The sequence below is a fragment of the Lontra canadensis genome, unplaced genomic scaffold, assembly GCF_010015895.1.
Source record: "Lontra canadensis isolate GAN:19392208 unplaced genomic scaffold, GSC_riverotter_1.0 scaffold1, whole genome shotgun sequence".
Classification (NCBI taxonomy): Eukaryota; Metazoa; Chordata; class Mammalia; order Carnivora; family Mustelidae; genus Lontra; species Lontra canadensis.
Window position 1 is genome coordinate 5,519,547 of NW_022630995.1, and position 5,345 is coordinate 5,524,891.

The 5,345-nt window shown below is 39.8% G+C and overlaps 1 pseudogene; it reads left to right on the forward strand.

The window, feature by feature from the left end:
- Positions 1 to 3,389: 3,389 nt before the first annotated feature.
- LOC116870188 lies at positions 3,390 to 5,048 on the forward strand (annotated as a pseudogene).
- The last annotated feature ends 297 nt before the right edge of the window (positions 5,049 to 5,345 follow it).

The window sequence follows — 5,345 nt, forward strand, 5'->3', positions numbered from 1 at the left end:
AAATCCTTATCTCAGTGTGTCTTTTTGGAGAACCCAAAATAAGCAGGAATTAATCTGAATTGGCTAATTCTTTTAAGATTTCTATTTTTTTTAATTTTTTAATTTCTTTTCAGTGTTCCAGAATTCATTGTTTATGCACCACACCCAGTGCTCCATGCAATACGTGCCCTCCATAATACCCACCACCAGACTCACCCCAACCCCCCACCCACCTCCCCTCCAAAACCCTCAGTTTGTTGAGAGACTGTAGACTCTGAGAAACACACTTAAGATTTCTATTTTAGAGAAAAAGTGAGAGAGAGTGCACAAGTGGGGGGTGGGCGGAGGAAGAAGGATAAGCAAACTCCCCACTGAGCAGGGAGCCTGATACAGGTCTCAATCCTAGGACCCTGAGATCATGACCTGAGCTAAAGGCAGACTCTTAACAAACTGAGCCACCAAGATGCCCCCTGGATTAGCTGTTTTTATTTGAAAACAAATGTAAGCCATATATGAATCATGAGGCTTAGGGATAGACATCATTTTAGATAGAGAAATCAGGATGTTATATTTTTCTACTTAAAATAGAGAAGCATTTAGGCAGGCTGGGCACAACCTATCTGTTTTTTGCCTCAAATATGTAAGTGGCCAGTCTTGCAGCTTTATTAAATAGAAAAGGGCAGTTTGAACACAGAAGCTCAAAAGAAAAGTATGATGTAAGAAGAAACCACTTAAGCCACAGTTATAAATGTTGAAATACACAAGGCTGAGGAAAAACATATGGCCATGTGATAGGAAAGGAATCTAAGTACCTGTCCTTGAGTCCTATTGTTCTGTATTAGACTAATGGTGGAAAGTACCAAGTCTAACAGCACCTCAAGCTGCAACCAGACATTAGAAAAGCAGAACAGCTTACAGTGAGCTTACAGTTCACAGTAAAGGAAAATATGAGGAAAAACCTGTCCTTTTCCAAAAGGAACCACAACTTGCTAGCACTCAGATCTTTCATCATAGCCAATGAGCACCAGTGTCTTTAGAATTCATCTCTTATGGTGGGAGTGTCCAGCATATATCCCATAGCTAACAACATAATGGACCATATACAGTGAGTCCACTCATAAACACTTGCCCCTTTCCAGGCAGTAATTGCTTCCCATTCCCTTCTGACACAGTATTATACACAATCATAGACCCCAAACAGGTCTACAGCCTAACTCCCAGAAACTGAACAGGTGCACAGCAAGGGGAAATTAATATTACAGATGGATGAGCACTGGGTGTTATATTCAAGTGATGAATCACCAAATTCTTCTCCTGAAACAAATACTACACTATATTTAATTGACTAGAATTTAAATACTTGAAACAAAAAAAAATTGCAGATATAATTAAGGTTGCTAATCAGCTGACCATTGGACAAGGAGATTATCCTAATGATCCCAGTTAGATGCTATAATTACAAGAGTCTTTAAACATGGAAGAGAACCAAAACAGACACTGTCAGAGAGATGGGATGTAAAAAGACTCAACTTGCCACCCCTGGTTTTGAAAGAGGCCATGAGCCAAGGAACACAGGCAGCCATAACAGCTAGAGATGTGAAGAAAAGAGATTCAGTCTCCCATATGGATTCTCCAGAAAAGAATGCAGCTCTACTAGCACCTCCATTTTAGTGAAGTAAGACCCATTCCAGAATGTAAGGGGTTATGGACAAAACGGCATCTAGTATGATTCGACTTCATGGAAGTTTAAGTATATGTACAGAATCTCTGGAAAGAAGGAAAGGTAGTTTCTTCTAGAAAGGAGAAATGGATTGTTTGGGGAAAGGATATTGAAAGACTAAGTTTTTCCAGCAAGTATTTTATGTCCATAATGAACATAAGAAAATCTAAAAGACAAGATACATAGCCATACTTGATATTAAAGAAAGTTGTGTTAGAAAACATGTTATAGGCTAATATTCAAAAAACTTACAAATAAAAAATAAAACACTTAAGAGGTAAGGAGTCAAAAAACTGGAATGGTTTTTAACAAGTACCTATGAAACATACAAAAATGTACTTAATTCTCAAGTAAGCAGAATTGTGCTTTCATTTCTAATTGAAGGATGGCAAGAATTAGAGAATGCTACTTATTCTGCCTAGTTTTCAAAAAGATATGCTATTCATTGCTAATGCAATTATAAGAGAATTACTAAAATGCATTGGAAAACACCTACATTTTGACCTTTCCATTCTAATTCCTTAAAATGGTCTCCCAGATACAGGGAGATCAAATACAGTGTCTCAGACAGATGGAAACATTCATTCAAACCTTGCAGCTATACCAGTCACAATACTGTGCTGGTGGTGAGATAAAGTCCCCCAACTCCTGAGAACTATTGCACTAAAGAGGGCCTATGACCTAAAGGAGTTGGGGAGGTGTGCCCAAGGAACAGAATCTTGTTAAGTCTCATTTGATCAAGAACTATACACACGAGACACCCCCAATAGGAGTCTTCAAGTGGTTTTACTTTGGAAAATAGCTGTATTTGCACAGAAACCATATCCCCTTCATTATGCTTTCTCTTAGTATATAACACCATCATTCACCAAGATTCCCTGCTCAGAAGATCCAGGGTTCTATCAGTGACTTTTCCCAGACCTACCACACTCACCACCAATTTCTGCAGATTGTAACTCCTGCTCAGTGAGGACTAATGGTCCCCACATCTGTGAATGCTGCTGATATTCTGACCATGGTCCCTATTTAGTCACTGGATGTTACCACAGCCGATCTAATCTCTGCTGCCATCACTAAAACATCCACTCTGAAGAGCCACTCTTTTTCTTCAATGAAAATAGTATAGTAACCAAATACAATCACAGCTCTGCTAATCTAGAATGAATGCTATTGCCATTCTGGAAAACAGTGTGGAGATTCCTCAGAAAGTTAAAAATAGTACTATCCTACAACCCAGCAACTGTACTACTAGGTATTTTTATCCAAAGGATACAAAAATAGGTATTCCAAGGGGTACACCCACCCCAATGTTTCTAGCAGCAATAGCTAAAATATGAAAAGCCCAGATGTCCAACAACAGATGAATGGATAAATATGTGATTATTTTTATATATGTACCCACCCACCCACACAATGGAATATTACTCGGCCATCAAAAAGAATGAAATCTTGCCATTTGCAACAATGTAGATGGAACTAGAGGGTATTATGCTGAGCAAAGTCAGAGAAAGACAAATACCATGATTTCACACATCTGTGGAACTTAAGAAACAAAACAGCTGAACATAGGGAAAGAGAAGGAAAAATAAGATAAAAACAGAGGGAGGCAGGTTTGCTTTATAGGCTGGGTGGGGGCCATGGAGCTGCAATGCCAATGGGGCCACAGCGATGACCAGAGCTGCCCACCAACATGAACTCACTGGAGCAGATAGAAGACCTCGAGACTTTTGAGAGGAGACTTACAGAATATATTCACAGTTTGCAGCCTACCACTGGACGTTGGAGAAAGCTTCTTATAGTAGTATCTGTCTGTACAGTTGCTGGTGCCTGGAACTGGTTAATAGATCCCAAGACACAAAAGCTGTCCTTTTTTTTTTTTTTTCAGCATAACAGTATTCCTTGTTTTTGCACCACACCCAGTGCTCCATGCAATCTGTGCCCTCTCTAATACCCACCACCTGGTTCCCCCAACCTCCCACCCCCCGCCCCTTCAAAACCCTCAGATTGTTTTTCAGAGTCCATAGTCTCTCATGGTTCACCTCCCCTTCCAATTTCCCCCAACTCCCTTCTCCTCTCTAACTCCCCTTGTCCTCCATATTATTTGTTATGCTCCACAAAGAAGTGAAACCATATGATAATTGACTCTCTCTGCTTGACTTATTTCACTCAGCATAATCTCTTCCAGTCCCGTCCATGTTGCTACAAAAGTTGGTATTCATCCTTTCTGATGGAGGCATAATACTCCATAGTGTATATGGACCATATCTTCCTTATCCATTCGTCCGTTGAAGGGCATCTTGGTTCTTTCCACAGTTTGGTGACCGTAGCCATTGCTGCTATAAACATTGGGGTCCAGATGGCCCTTCTTTTCACTACATCTGTATCTTTGGGGTAAATACCCAGTAGTGCAATTGCAGGGCCATAGGGAAGCTCTATTTTTAATTTCTTGAGGAATCTCCACACTGTTCTCCAAAGTGGCTGCACCAACTTGCATTCCCACCAACAGTGGAAGAGGGGTCCCCTTTCTCCACATCCCCTCCAACACATGTTGTTTCCTGTCTTGCTAATTTTGGCCATTCTAACTGGTGGAAGGTGATATCTCAATGTGGTTTTAATTTGAATCTCCCTGATGGCTAGTGATGATGAACATTTTTTCATGTGTCTGATAGGCATTTGTATGTCTTCATTGGAGAAGTGTCTGTTCATGTCTTCTGCCCATTTTTTGACATGGTTATCTGTTTTGTGTGTGTTGAGTTTGAGGAGTTCTTTATAGATCCTGGATATCAACCTTTTGTCTGTACTGTCATTTGCAAATATCTTCTCCCATTCCGTGGGTTGCCTCTTTGTTTTCTTGACTGTTTCCTTTGCTGTGCAGAAGCTTTTGATTCTGATGAAGTCCCAAAAGTTTATTTTCGCTTTTGTTTCCTTTGCCTTTGGAGACATATCTTGAAAGAAGTTGCTGTGGCTGATATTGAAGAGATTACTGCCTATGTTCTCCTCTAGGATTCTGATGGATTCCTGTCTCACATTGAGGTCTTTTATCTATTTTGAGTTTATTTTTGTGTACGGTGTAAGAGAATGGTCGAGTTTCATTCTTCTACATATAGCTGTCCAGTTTTCCCAGCACCATTTATTGAAAAGCTGTCCTTTTTCACACCATTATGGAATCACCCATTTTTCACCATTAGCTAGGTCACTCTAATAGGCTTGTTCTTTGCCTGAATACATAAGAGGGTCATTGCATGATCAATTATAGCTGCTTGGTGTCAAACTGTATTAGCAGAATACAATATGTCTTGTGATGATACAGGAAGACTCATTTTGAAACCTAGGCCTCATGTTCAATGACAATCTGAATTCATTGTTATAGGACCTAAAACAGCCTTTCTTCAAGTAAGTGATATGCAAAAAGCCATAAAGGATTCCTTTTACAGTTGAATATGTGAGGGTCACAGCAACAACTGACAAGAAGTGTGCAATATTTGCTCAGATGATCTCGATGGTGATGACTTGCCTCCTCCGTGCTTGGTAGATTTGATTATCTGTGTTACAGTGTCACTCTAGTACTTCAGACCCTGCAGAAACTTTTGCAGATGAAGTATGTCTGTATGTTCCTAAGTTAAACTTAGAAACTTAGAAACAAAAC